We start from the raw sequence: 15704 nt of genomic DNA, 5'->3' as shown, positions 1-15704 counted from the left end.
TGCGTACACGACCAGCAGAGGAATTCCCTTTCACGCCCCAGGGCCGTTTGCGTCTGTAGCCGCCTGTTCAATCACGCGCCCGCATCTCGCCCGCAAGTCCACCTGCACGGAGTCGATATTCCACACTATATTATTATTATTTTCTTTGGTGTATGTTATATTCATCTGGTTTCTGTATATATATACACCGGTTATAGTTTTTTTCCAAATAAAGTACAGTCCATTGTCAAGCCACTGCGTGATGGATGATGGCTCGCACGCTCGCCCAGCCATGGGCGGGCATCGTTTGACCATACTTCACCACACCGGTCCCGGAATGGGGTGGGTGTCTGTGCGTAACGTGCGGTTAGCAGCGCCCTGCGCTACGAACCCGGCGTCCCCGAGTTCGATTCCCGCTCGGGGCCACGAGCACCAGTGACGAGTATCTGAACCGGTCGTGGGACTCCCCGAGGTCGACTCAGCCTCAAACGAGTACAGTGTAATCATCGCCACTAGGGAGACAAAGGCGGCCGGGCGTCGTTCCGACCACGCCATTCCCTCGTGTGCCGCGCCGGCCTTCATAGCTGCTCGTTAGCAGCACTTGCCCCAACAGTCTGTCAAGGCTATGCGCGGTGGGGGGGGGGTCTTTGTATTTGTCTTGCTGAAGGGTGGGCAGGCAAGCGAGGGCAGGACCAGTTCAGATGACGATCACTCACCAACCCCCCCCCCCCGACTGATGCGAGCTCCCCATCGCACCACGAGTCAACTCGGGTGACCCGGCTGCATTTGGCAGTGCCCCCCCTCACCCATTTGCAACCTCCGCCCATAAAATAAATAAATAAGTATATTGGGTGGTGGGGGGGGGCGCGCTGCTGACGTGTCGGGAAATGACCCTTTGGTTAAGAGCAGAGAGAAGGGAGGGTGGGGTGGGCAGAGATGGGGGTGCGTGGGGTGGACAGAGGTGAGGGTGGGTGGGGTGGACAGAGGTGAGGGTGGGTGGGTGGGATGGGCAGAGGTGAGGGTGGGTGGGGTGGGCAGAGGAGAGGGTGGGTGGGGTGGGGTGGGCAGAGGGGAGGGTGGGTGGGGTGTGCAGAGGTCAGGGTGGCTGCCTGGCTGGTAGCGGAGGTTGCATCGTGCACTGCGTCGGGTTTCTGAGCAAACCGGGGGGGACACTTCAATGAAGTTGGTCAGCGGTAGGCGAGCGGAATCCAGGACCGGTTGCGACATCGATCGCCACTGACGCTTATCGTGGCCGGGAATCGAACTCGGGCGGCATTGCCTCCACAGCACAGTGCGCTAACCACCGCGCCACCGCTCCCGATGTCACCGAACGATCGTCGGGTTCATCCGTCATGAAAAAACTAAGACTCCAACTTCGCTCCCTTCTGGAATTATTTTCACTCCGCTCCGCCTTTCAGGGCTCGCCCTCGTTTCCACGTTATCCCGCTTCCCTGCTGCACGCGTGCACGTTCAGCCAAGCCGCGCTAATCGTCGGTGCGAGAGGGTAAGCATAAATAAACGCAACGGGTAAAGCAGTTCGAAAGGAAATGAGTGTTCGAGCAGATGCCTGCAATTGTTGATCTCACCAAATGTGAAAATAAAAAATGCATCATTTTAATCTTGACTGAAAGCTTTCGTGACTGCAGGAATTCGTATTCTTTTGGGTCTTTCGGTAAAGTCACGTAGATAGGTAAAAAATGTTTTAATAAAAGTATACAGCTATCGTGCTGTGACGGTTCCACCTGAAGACGGAAGCTTGTGTTGCCTCCGAAACGTCGTGATTTTTATTTTACTTTTATTAATTTAAATTTTTTTACCTACGTGACTTTACCGAAAAAACCTAAGAATATGAATCCTTGCAGTCACGAAAGCTTCAAATCTAGAATCACGTAGATAGGTTCAAAGAAAATAACAAAAAAATACGTTTTGATCACAACACAAGCGATCGTCATGATGATGATCGCTTGTGTCGTGATCGAAACGTCGTAGTTTTTTGTTACGTTTTGTTATTTTCTTCGAACCTATCTACGTGACTTTACCGAAATCTTAAAGTCACCTCGCGAGCCTTCGGATGCCTCTGGCAAATATCCACCGGCCGGTGGTCCGTCCATTGATCCACGCTGCGTGGATCGATGGCATCGCGATCAACACATCCAGGGGTGGTGCCGAGACAAACGACTTCGCTCAAAATAACGCGCGGACGACTGCGTCCGTCTCCCCAAAGCGACCACGCCGCTGCCCCCACCCTCCCCCAGAAGAGCGTCCGATTCTAAACGTGCGGTGATACGACGCGGGGGAAGGAGGGAGCCTGGGGGAGGGGGGGAGCTGAGTAGGTCGGGGAGAGAGCTCGGTGGGAGGGAGGCGAGGAGGGAGGGAGGTGAGGGAGCTAGGGAGCGAGGGAGCTTGGAGGCAGGCAGTCAACAGCCACCTGAGCTGACACCTGTTGGGCGAGGTATACAAACAAATCCACGCCGCCTCGCGGGCAGGAAGGGAGTGCCACCACCGCCTCTCCCCCCTCCTCCTCCTCCTCTGTGTTTGTGTAATCGGCGTGACGGCACAGGACACGGCGCAGACGTGACAATGGTTCCAGCAGGTGACGGGGATGTGCACGGCACAGTGATGGATAACCCAGTGCGCACGGCCAGCCAACGTTGGCCCCACGTTGGTTAATGTCGGCCAGGCGGCACACCGCGGCGTCTCCACCCCAGTCGAACACCACAACAAACTGCAGCTGCAGCAGGGGCACGAGGCGCGGCCACGTGGCTTCCAAGTTGTCTTCGATAATCATCATTGCATTGGGGTCGCTATTGTGTTGCTAACCGTCCCGAATTCACCGGGAGGGTCTACCGGAATTGGCATTGATTTCCCCGTGACTTTTAAAGACAATCCGAGAGAATGTGCGAATTGGATATGTTTACAATATTATTTCATAATAATGTGGTTTTTTTCTATATCTCGGAATAGTTTCAGTCCGAGTTGGCAACCCCAGCTCCCCGTCAGATCGGGGAACCGCACCTCCTACACCGCAGCTGGGACTCTGCTCAGGATGTTGGGGGTGAGTGCTGTCTAGCCAGCGCCTATTCAGGCCGGCACGGCACGGCGCACGATAGAATAGGGGGGGGGTGTCGATACGGATTGAGAATATGTATTTTTTACTGGAGGAATCCGATGAGCTATAAAGCTCTTTTTCACAAATGTCCAATACCACGCCCGGCCGCCGTTGTCTTACAAAGTTTTTTTTTTACAGACCGCACCGGGTACTCGGTTAAGGCTGAGCCAACTTAAGAGAGTCATATGACAAGTGCCGGATTATCATTGATCGTAGCAAAAGTAGCTACAACACATGCAGTAGCTACATCTGTAGTAGCTACTACATGTGTAGTAGTAGCTACTACATATGTAGTAGCTACTACATATGTAGCTACTACAAATGTAGTAGGTACGGGCCCCGCACTTTCAAGGGCCCCGCGCTAAATGCTTTCAAGCTATCAATTCCGGTTCAGTGATTCCGCACTTGCTCTATTACTATAGTACTATACCGCCTTCAACTTTTATGAACGACTGGGTGTTTAAGGTTAGCGATTTCTCGTATGGTCTGGCCGTTTTGCAAATGAAAAAATACAATTACTTTACTATGCAAGTTAAAAAGTTATTTTAATATTTCTAATTTTTTTCTTTCACGTAGGGCCCCTTTATAACATTTGCTGCAGGCCCCGCGCCAGCTGATTCCGGCACTGCCCAGGACCAGGTGTAGAAGTGCGTCACCGATGTTGGCTGCGAGCGGGATTCGAACCCGGGCGGGCCGGGTGTGCATCGCGGCGCGCGCGAGCCGCTATGAAGGCAAAGATCACCCATAGAGCCTCGACAAACGTTTGGGGCAAGTGCTGTTGAGCGAGCACCTCCACTCGCACACACATCAGCTTGCAACCTACTTGCTGCACAGCTACGCACTGGAATCTAACTGCACATTCCACTGAGCCTGGCCTTTTAATCGAACCGTAACGACGCAAGCTATGCGGTCATTAACGCGAGAACCCACGCTTCCAATCCACTCAGAGTGAGGTCTCGTGCCGCGCCTGGTGCGATCTCTGATCCACTGATTGTTCCCCCCCACCCGACCCCTCATCAATAGATGATCTCAGCTGTGAAGAAGAGCCATTGCCCGAAACGTCGCCTACGGTATATTCTCCTTCCACATCGACGAACGCGTCTTTTTGCTGTGTGTTGCGTGTGCCCCCGTGCGTGCGCGCGCGCGTGTCACGCACGGGATGGATTGCCAGTGTAGGAAGTGGAGGAAATGACGGGTTCGAGACTCGACGCAGGCTTTACCCAGCACCTCCCCACCTCCCTCCACCCCCACCAGGAGCCCGACCCCAAGTCTGAGCTCGCAAGGCGATGTTTAAATAAGACATCGATGCCAATGCAAACAGCGCTGATATTAAAATGAAAAAAAAATTGGGAACTGGTTGAAGTATGTGGTGAAACGCCGGTTTGGATTAAACGAAATAATTAAATAAAGGCAGTACATTAAACGCCACGTGCAGCTCACGGGGCAAGAATTTCAGAAATCTTGACTCGGGAGAGGTGAGGAGGGGGAGGAGGTAGACGGTGGGGGGGGGGAGAGACGGGAGAGAGACGTGGGAGAGACGGGGGAGAGATACGGTAGGGAGGAGAGGGGAGATACGGTAGGGAGGAGAGAGAGGGAAAAGATACGTGAAGGGAGGGAAGGGGAGAGAGAGGAGGAGGAGGATAAGAATAAAGAGAAATAAAAAAAATTGAAGTAGAAGAGGGGATTGGGTGTGGAGAGGGGGAGTGTGGTTGCAGCAACAAAATTGTAGCGGCGATATTAAAAAGAAAACGCGAAGTGAAACTCCGAAAGTTGGAGGGGGACGCAAGCACAGACAGACACGGAGGGAGGCGGAGAGACCCCGGGTCTACAGTCTTGCGCCGATAAAAGTTCCACTCGTTGCCTCCGTTGCATCATTCGGGACTGAATTAACTGGAAACTAGCTGAAGGAAGCGTAAACATTTGTCGTGGAGTGAAGAATTCGAGGAATTGTCGCGTGTGTGTATTCAATTCTCCAAGCCACTCGTGATTTCTGACCGTAACCTACAGCACTCGACAGAGACAGAACACGGCACAATGAAGAGAAAAAAAACACAAACACGGACGGAGAGGCGAATACCCACAAACTGACCCACCTACCCATAAACCTACTCAAGCACACAGCCGCCTACACACCCACCAGTATATATCCACTCACCTATAAACGTCCGCAACCTCCTGCCCACTTTTCCACCCAGGTACCCGCCCTCCTACCCACGTACCCACCAATATATCCACTCACCTACCAAAAGAATGTACCCACCCACCCTCCGAGGCAACTTACCCGCAAACTTACTCACACACCAAACCGCCCTACCCACCTACCACATACCTCGACACACGGGCTTTCACATAGACCCATAAAGACTCACATACTTCCTCAGACACCCAGATATTTACTAGACATACAGAGAGAGCCGGAGCTAAGCAGACTAACACAGACACACACAGACTTACGCACAGACATATAGCTAGTTCGATTTACACAGACACCCACAGCCTTACACAGACACCCACAGACTTAAACAAAGACCCATAGCTAGTTAGCTTTACACAGAGACCCACAGACTTACACAGAGACCAATAGCTAGGTAGATTTACACAGAGACCCACAGACTTACACAGACACCCACAGACTTACACAGATACCAATAGCTAGTTAAATTTACACAGACACCCACAGACTTACACGGACACCCACAGACTTACACAAAGACTCATAGCTAGTTAGATTTACACAGAGACCCACAGACTTGCACACAGACACATAGCTAGTTAGATTTACACAGACACCGACAGACTTACACAGAGACCCATAGCTAGATAGCTTTAAACAGATACCCACAGACTTACACAGAGACCCACAGACTGACACAGAGACCCACGGACGTACACAGAGACCCACAGACTGACACAGAGACCCACAGACTGACACAGAGACCCACAGACTGACACAGAGACCGACGGACGTACACAGAGACCCATAGACTGACACAGAGACCCACAGACTGACACAGAGAACCACAAACTTACACAGAGACCCACAGCCGTACACAGAGACCCACAGACTGACACAGAGACCCACAGACTTACACAGAGACCCACAGACTGACACAGAGACCCACGGACGTACACAGAGACCCACCGACTTAGACAGAGACCCACAAACTTACACAGAGACCCACAGACTGACACAGAGACCCACAGACGTACACAGAGACCCACAGACTGACACAGAGACCCACAGACGTACACAGAGACCCACAGACTGACACAGAGACCCACAGACGTACACAGAGACCCACAGACTGACACAGAGACCCACAGACTTACACAGAGACCCACAGACTGACACAGAGACCCACAGACGTACACAGAGACCCACAGACTGACACAGAGACCCACAGGCGTACACAGAGACCCACAGACTTACACAGAGACCCACAGACTTACACAGAGACCCACAGACTTACACACAGACCCATATCTAGTTAGATTTACACAGAGACTCACTGATTTACACAGAGACCCACAGCCGTACACAGAGACCCACAGACGTACACAGGGACCCACAGACTTACACACAGACCCACAGACTTACACAGAGACCCATAGACTCACACAGAGACCCACAGACTTACACAGAGACCCATAGACTCACACAGAGACCCACAGACGTACACAGAGACCCACACACGTACACAGAGAACCACAGAGACCCACAGACGTACACAGAGACCCACAGACTGACACAGAGACCCACAGACGTACACAGAGACCCACAGAGACCCACAGACGTACACAGACACCTATATATTCTCTCACTGAGTGACGGGGGGAGGGGTGTTCAGTAAAGCTGGGCGCGGCAGCTATAAAGGCTCCCAGCCAACTGCTGATAGTGGCAGGGTGCACTGTGACCGCCTTAAACCCCAGGGTTCAACTCGGAACACGAGCAGATGGTGAGCATCTCTCCCCACCCCCTTCACCCTCACCACCCCTAAACCATCTGGACCCCACACCACCTCTGCTCGGACCCAGTAGACCTGGGGGCAAGTGTAGTTAGAGAGCGCCGTACTTGTTGGTTTAGCTTTGGAGCACTCGGTATAAAGGTCATCGGGAGAGATAGCTCTGCGTGTATGGGGTCTTGATGCATGTCCTTCTGTAAGCCTGCCTGGCTACGGGTCTCTGTGTACGTCGAGCTCGCAATGTACATCTATGAAATATTACACATGTACATATGTACACGTGTGTGTGTGTGTATATGTATACACATTTTTATATATATATAAGTCTATGAGTCTGTGAGTCTCGATGCAAGTCTGAAGGGGTTCGAGACATCCCCCACCCCAACCATCCCCGCTGCTCCCACTACTATACAGCGTGGTGGTGAGGTATGGTGATGATGGTGAGGTATGGTGATGGTGGTGAGGTATGATGAGGCAACCTCCCGCGACTTGGCACACGCATTCATCCAGTTCACCCAGCAGCGGATTGAGCAACTGCTACACTGCCCCCCCCCCCCCCCCAAAAACGTCTTCAAACTAAACCCGAAGTCTCACATCTGACACCGTGACTTCGAAATGCGTTAACCCCCCCCCCCACCCCCCGGGGCCCGGGTCGGTCGCCCCAATGCGCCGTACCGTAGGGACGGCACTGCCCGTACATCTCTCTCTCTCTTTCTCTCTGCTCGATGTGCCATCGCCATTACCAGCGTCATCGCCAACATCTGCACGCGTTCTGTTCGTGGATAACCGTTGCCTCTGACCCAGCCACGTGGGTGCAGCTGCCCAGGGGGCAGGTCGCTGTTCATCGTTTACCGTCCAACCCCGAATGTCATCACTGACACCGTCTGAATTTATGGACGCGAAATGAAGATTTACGTCCCGTTTTCGTTCGTTTGTTTATGTTGATTGTTGTAGCCGCGATGATGTTTACACGCTGTGGTTTTTCGCATCCCCCCCCCCTCTCCCGCGCCCTCTTCGTTGTGTTACATATATGCAGCGTGTATAAATTTCGATTGAAAGCTTTCGTGACTGCATGGATTCATATTCTTGGTTCTTTCGATAAAGTCACGTAGAAGGGAAATAATAAAATAATAAAAGGAAAACTTAATAATTTATTTTTCTTATTGTTTTCTTTTTATTATTTTATTATTTCCCTTCTACGTGACTTTACCGAAAGAACCAAGAATATGCACCGTGTATTTTCGTGATGATTTTCGATTTAATTTCACTGCGCGGTGGCGTGTGGTTGAGTGGTGGGGAACGCTGGTTTAGATTGCTACCAAACCTGGCACAACTGAGTTTCCTTCCAGGCCACGGCTCACATCAGTGGCTGGGCTGTGTCTCAAACACGCAGCTGACCAGCGTGGCGAAGTATGTCAAACAACCCACGTGACCAACGTGGCCTTCACCCAGCGAGTTTAATAATTGACATCTTCAACTGCGCAGATTTCACATTGCAGACGACGATCATCATTAGGTAATCACGCAATGCTTCCAGAATCATCAACTACCAATGGGACTTTCATCATGATGATCATCATCAACAATCGCCGTCGGTCACGTGGGGCCGCTAAAACGAGTACCGACAGGTGACGCCCGTCGCGCCGCTCTGTGCAGGCACGTCACCCGTGCGTTATACCCCACGGATGTACCTGGCCCCGGCACTGGGAATGTCGAATGTCCGGAACCGTACACTCATGTTTTACTTTTTGTCCCCCTTTTTAATGGACACGACAAAGACAAAGGCACGCGCGATGTTTTTGTTCCCCCCCCCCCCCCTCTCTCTCTCTGTTAACACAAGAATGGCGGCGGTGCAAATAGCAACGCTCCAGGCCTCGAGGTCTCGAGGTCGAGTCCCTTGCTAAATGATTGCGCCCAACGTGGGGGCCACTTCGACGGGGTCACTCGCGGACTCGAAGTGACCCCAAATAAAAATATCCTTCCCCCCACCACCTCCTCTCTCTCTCCTCTCTCTCTCTCCTTCTCTCTCCTTCGCACGTCATCACAGGCATTGTATAGTGCGGGGCAATTTAAGATTTTTTACGGCCGCATCCGATTAATGATCTCTTTCTCTTCTTCCGTTAAGTCCGCACGTCCCCTCTGTGTTCCCTTTTTTTTGCATTTATTTTTTGTCAAACGCTCTTTCCAACAACACCACGCGTCGAACGCGCGTTTAAGCATCGACTCCGTCCATCCCGTCCCATCCATCCATTCGTGCGTCTGTTTCGTCCGTTTGTCCGTCCACAACGCGGCTGGGGCGGAAATGGGGAGTGCATCACAAGAAGTCTCGTACAGACGATCCTGATAATTACGACACTCCGGTGAGAAGCTGTTCCGCCAGTCGGGGACTCACCCTTGAGCAATCCCGACACTTTGCAGCAGACAGAGCCGTCCCTAGGGTACGGCCGTTATCGGGGCGACTGCCCTGGGCCCCGGGCTCTGTGGAGGGGGGGTGGTGCACTTTGACGGTTTAGTTTGAAGTTGTCGGGGCGGGTGGGGGGTGCACCCCCCTATGGACGGGCCTAGCGTTAGACTCTGGCGCAGAGGTCGCAACCGGGTACCCGATACCCGTACCCTACCCGATACCCGGCCGGGTACGGGTAGCCGTTTGCGACCCTAGTACGGCCGGGTACGGGTACGGGTAAAGAATCAAAACCCGTTTGCGACCTCTGCTCTGGCGTGAGGTTGTGTTGCCAGCAGCAACTGACGCGAGAACATCACGAACGAGTCGTCTCCCACTCGGGTGTGAAGTTGTGTTCCGAGGCCCCGGGGGTGCGAACTCGGGACAACCCACGTGTCCCGCCGCCCACGTGGTCACCTCGCACGCTTCACTCTCTCTGCGTTGCGTGCGTCGAGTCACCTGATGCCACTCGCGCGCGCCGTGGACGTCATCTCAACGTCGAAAGTCAAAAGTCCAAGGGCCCTCCCAACAACTCGAAACGTCTGCGTCCTGCGGGGGCGTTAGCGGCGGCGGTGGGGGCGGGGTGGGGGGGCTGGCGCTCACGCAAAGTGTGTCGGTTTCGCGTTGGCACTTGTGCAATTCCACATTTCCCAGGGCAGGGGGGCAGTCGAATCATCGTGAGACGCGCATATGGATATATACAACAACAAAAATTTGGCTGGAAAATGTGCCAGATCTCTGCAGATTTAGGAAGTTAAGCGGGGTTGAGCCTGGACAGTGCGTGGAATGGGTGATCGGCACCACCACCACCACCGCCACCACCGTGCCGCAACTGACCGGTTGCCACAGATTGCGTCGTTGTGAGCAGTCGAAGGCAGTGCAGGACATTTTCATTGCTCCTCTGTACCCGGCCACTCACTCACTCACCCACCTTCACCAACCCACGTGACTAGCGCGGTGAAGTTTGGTTCAAGCAAACGCCTTGACCGACGCGGCGTGGGGAGGCCTTCATCCAGCAGTGGACTGACACACACACACAGAGCTGTACATGTGCTGCCCCGTGTCTCTATTGGCCCTGAGAATCAATGGCAAGAGACTTGGTGCTCCTGTTAGCTGGCCGGTTAGCTCAGCTGGTTAGAGCGTGGTGCTAATAACGCCAAGGTCGCGGGTTCGATCCCCGTACAGGCCACGAATATTTATGTGTTTTTTTACGTAATGCTACTTTACTTACACAGCGCGGTGAAGTATGACAAAACAACCCTTCCCAAGCCTGACACAGCGTGGGGAGGTGGGGGCGTTCATCCAACAGTGGATTGATAATCGGCTTTGCATTATAGATTAGTATGGAAGTATTATTTGGGTTTTTTTAAAGTAATAATCGTCATCGTAATGATGTCCTGTAAAATTACCGGTAAAGCCTCGCTGAGTCGAGTATCAGAATCCGAATATGTATTTATACTGGAGGAATCCGACGAACGAGAAAACTCTTTTTCACAGATGTCCAATAGCAAAGTGCTGCTTCAATAAGGTCCTGCTGCGTTGCAATAGTTGCCCCATCCTTCCTTGACCAGGATTCTGGCTCCGTGTGGGAGCAAATCAGAGACATCGGGATAGACGCACGAGGGGGGAGACACTCAGAGGACTGCCATCTAAAGAGGTTACTTCCCAGCCCCGCAAACTACAACACCTGGCAAGCCCCGGTGGTGATGGTTGGTGGTAGTTACCTATCCGAGTACGAACCAGGCACCAGCCTGCTTGGCTTGTGACAACAAACGAGAGAGGACCTGCCCAGTGACCGCTGACCTCCACTGAGGGTTCGAAGCTTGGAAGTAATTAATTGATGAATGTGGGAAATTAAAACCAATGCTCTCAAATGTGTGTGTTTCAATTGGCTTTTATTTGATTCGTTATTTATTGTAACCAATGCTGGCCGCGAGGTTTCCACTGACATTTATTTAGGCTGAGGTCAGCGATAACGCCCGCTGTGGTTTTGGTTTAAAATGGTATTTGTACGTGAACCAGAGAGAGAGAGAGGTGGTTGATTTAAGAGGAAGGGATCTAAGAGGTAGCTCTGTTATATCCACTTCCGCGGGTCGTTCTGTGTCGACCAGAGACAGGGCACTTGAAGAGGAAATGAATCTAAGAGGTAGCTCTGTTATATCCACTTCCGCGGGCCGTTCTCAAACACAAAGGGGTTAGAACTCCTGGATGAACACTTGGCTTTGTCTCGCGAGACACGAACCGGTTACACAATCCAGAGAAAAAGAAACATCGAGGGGGGGGGGGGGTGGAAATAGAAAGAAAAAAAATCTGAAACGCGTGGTATGTAACAGATTTATTTCCCCTGCATTGAACCCAGACGCGTAATTGTAGTCCTTGCAGTCTGCAACCCTTTGTAAGAATAACTTGACATTCCGTACATGCTGCCTGCAATTACATTTGAAGATGCATTCATTAATTTAAAAAAAAACTATGTATGGTGCAATCGGCAACTACCCATCCCCTACAGAACCCTCTTCTCATCCCATACAGAACCATCTTCTCATCCCATACAGAACCTCCGTCTCATCCCATACAGAACCCTCTTCTCATCCCATACAGAACCCTCTTCTTATCCCATACAGAACCCTCTTCTCATCCCATACAGAACCCTCTTCTCATCCCATACAAAACCTCCGTCTCATCCCATACAGAACCCTCTTCTCATCCCATACAGAACCCTCTTCTTATCCCATACAGAACCCTCTTCTCATCCCATACAGAACCCTCATCTCATTCCATACAGAACCCTCGTCTCATCCCATACAGAACCCTCATCCCATCCCATACAGAACCCTCATCCCATACAGAACCCTCGTCTCATCCCATACAGAACCCTCATCTCGTCCCATACAGAATCCACGTCTCATCCCATACAGAACCCTCATCCCATCCCATACAGAACCCTCATCCCATCCCATACAGAACCCTTGCCGGATGCAGGAGGCCTGAGACTCAGGATCCGTGAATTACATTTGTGTTTAACCCCGGCCTCCCCCACCCGCTGGAAGCCATCGGGATTGAGTTGAAGTGAATTCGAGGAGTCGCGTTCCCCGCATGAAACGAGCGATGTATTTCGCCACTCAGCACCCAGAGCTGGGTACCGCAGATTAAATCTCGCGTTAATCATTGACTCCAAATGCCACAATCAAACTCATTCATATCACCATCAACCCCCCCCTCCTACCCCGCCCCTCACTCACTGCCTGAGCAAGATTGACGTGGTGAGCCACAAGCAGCAACAACAGCAGCGAATTTTGAGACGGACATAAAACTCAGCACGTTTCATCCTCCCGCTAGCGGCGGCGGCTTTTGGCTGGCGAGCAAAGACGGCGGTGGCGGTGGTGGCGATGGTGGTGGTGGTGGTCACTGCGGCTGTCTGTGAACGATCTTCAAGCGAGTGTCGTGGTGCGGTGCGAAGTTAAAACATCGTCACTGGGGAGACGAAGGGGGTCTGCCGACGTTGCTGCCCACCCCCCCTCGTGTGCCGTGCCGGCTTTCATAGCTGCTACTCGCTAGCAGTACTTGCCCCAAAAGTCTGTTGAGGCTGTAACGGGGGGAATTTTTGTCTTTTAAATAAAAAAAATATAAAGTTGGAAGCAGGCAACGTTTCGGGCAGTGGCCCTTCCTCACGGTACATACAGAGGCCAGATACGGTTAGAGTGGCCTCAGTTTGCTATTACAGGCCGTTCATTTTTCGTCTTTTTTCCGATATTTGAAATAAATAATGGGGACAGCCCTGGCAGAAAATCGATGACGATGTTGATGATGATGATGCCGTTTCTGTTCGTGGCCCGTGTTTCTGGTAGACGGGTCACGAACAGAAACGCGCGATGAAAAACTGAACAGTGCGGAAAGAAGGGTGGACATTTGCGCTGCGCTCGAGATGACATTGCAATCGGCAAAGAGGAGCACGTGGATTAGAAGACAAACGGAGGGTGAATGACGTCAGGACTCATCATGGACAGACGGAAGAGGTGGCCTGGACTCATCATGGACAGACGGAAGAGGTGGCTTGGACTCATCATGGACAGACGGAAGAGGTGGCCTGGACTCATCATGGACAGACGGAAGAGGTGGCCTGGACTCATCATGGACAGACAGAAGAGGTGGCCTGGACTCATCCAGGCCACCTGTTTCGTCCCTCAAGTCGGGGGCGAGGCTGTGACGATGACACTCGTGAGCGCTTCCACCATCACCGTAGTTGCCACTCGACGTCGCCTGTGCCCCCCTGCCTCGCTGCCCTTCTCTCTCTCATCTCCTCTCGGCCTTCAGGGTGACGTGGATCCAGGAGGACGAGGATCGACCACAACTCACGTCGCGTAACTCAAAACAGAGCGACCGCAGACACAGCAGCGGCTGGCTCTCCACTAAATATTTATATCGCAACAGTCGAGGAATTCACCAAGCAAGGTTTTGGACGGAGAGTTGGGGGGGAGGGGAGGAGTGGATGGTGAGGAAGGCGATGGAGGTGGGGGCAGGTGGCGGGGGGGGGTTTGGGGGACCTTGGGGGTGGGTGGGAGGGGGGCGAAGGGGAGGGGGTGATGGGGTGATGACATTAACTCGGTCGCAGCAAGGACAGCACATGGTGACATGGGTCAGAGACAACTGATAGGAGAAGTGGGTCTGGACAGGACACATCACGACACGGCAAATGTACGTAGCGCTGGGACAACGTTGGTTAGAACGACGTGGCAACCCACAATGCACCGCGCGTCAACTACTCAGACTTCTCGTCTTCCCACCCCTCTCATCTACCCGCCCCTCTCATCTACCCACCCCTCTCATCTACCCACCCCTCTCATCTACCCACCCCTCTCATCTACCCAACCCTCTCAACTACCCACCCCTCTCATCTACCCACCCCTCTCATCTACCCACCCCTCTCATCTACCCACCCCTCTCATCTACCCACCCCTCTCATCTACCCACCCCTCTCATCTACCCGCCCCTCTCATCTACCCGCCCCTCTCATCTACCCACCCCTCTCATCTACCCACCCCTCTCATCTACCCACCCCTCTCATCTACCCACCCCTCTCATCTACCCGCCCCTCTCATCTACCCGCCCCTCTCATCTACCCGCCCCTCTCATCTACCCGCCCCTCTCATCTACCCGCCCCTCTCATCTACCCACCCCTCTCATCTACCCACCCCTCTCATCTACCCACCCCTCTCATCTACCCACCCCTCTCATCTACCCGCCCCTCTCATCTACCCGCCCCTCTCATCTACCCACCCCTCTCATCTACCCACCCCTCTCATCTACCCGCCCCTCTCATCTACCCGCCCCTCTCATCTACCCGCCCCTCTCATCTACCCGCCCCTCTCATCTACCCACCCCTCTCATCTACCCACCCCTCTCATCTACCCACCCCTCTCATCTACCCACCCCTCTCATCTACCCGCCCCTCTCATCTACCCGCCCCTCTCATCTACCCACCCCTCTCATCTACCCACCCCTCTCATCTACCCACCCCTCTCATCTACCCACCCCTCTCAACTACCCGCCCCTCTCATCTACCCGCCCCTCTCATCTACCCACCCCTCTCAACTACCCACCCCTCTCAACTACCCGCCCCTCTCATCTACCCGCCCCTCTCAACTACCCATCCCTCTCAACTACCCACCCCTCTCATCTACCCACCCCTCTCAACTACCCGCCCCTCTCATCTACCCGCCCCTCTCATCTACCCACCCCTCTCATCTACCCACCCCCTCTCATCTTCCCACTCCTCTCATCTACCCACCCCTCTCATCTACCCACCCCTCGCATGTTATTGCTAATTGTTCTTGTGCACGACTGCCAACGCAGCAGTAGCAGCAGCAGCATCACCGAGTAATATGTTTAAAGAGTGGGTTGGGACGGAGTTTTTTTGTTGTTGTTGAGAAATGTTCTCGTGGTTTGTATTTTGTTTGCATAACTCGGGCACACACACACACAAAGAGAGAGAGAGAAGTTGTCCCGGCGTTCATTTTAAGCCCGCGAACTCCGATCTACGCAAATTCACTCGAAGTCGTTGACACAAACAACGTGGAGCCTTGTGACGTCCCCCCCCCCCGCCTCGGCCAGGAGTGCGGGTGGTGGTGCTGTGTGGGTAGCTGAGTGCGGTGGATGAACGGGAGGGGTGGGTAGATGAGTTCGTGCTGTGGTTGGACTCCTTTACTTCCGAACG

The 15704-nt window shown here is 53.1% G+C and overlaps 1 protein-coding gene and 1 non-coding gene across 2 annotated transcripts in view; one reads left to right on the top strand and one right to left on the bottom strand.

The window, feature by feature from the left end:
* LOC144945414 (uncharacterized) overlaps nucleotides 1-15704 on the bottom strand; it is a 67228-nt gene that overhangs the window by 14423 nt on the left and 37101 nt on the right. The gene's annotated exons all lie outside the window — the stretch shown is intronic.
* TRNAI-AAU (transfer RNA isoleucine (anticodon AAU)) lies at nucleotides 10606-10679 on the top strand. The gene has a single exon. It is a non-coding gene; the product is annotated as a tRNA-Ile (tRNA).

Source organism: Lampetra fluviatilis, chromosome 2 (assembly GCF_964198595.1).
Source record: "Lampetra fluviatilis chromosome 2, kcLamFluv1.1, whole genome shotgun sequence".
NCBI lineage: Eukaryota > Metazoa > Chordata > Hyperoartia > Petromyzontiformes > Petromyzontidae > Lampetra > Lampetra fluviatilis.
The sequence above is the reverse complement of the archived record's forward strand: the minus strand, read 5'-3'. Positions and strand labels throughout refer to the sequence as shown.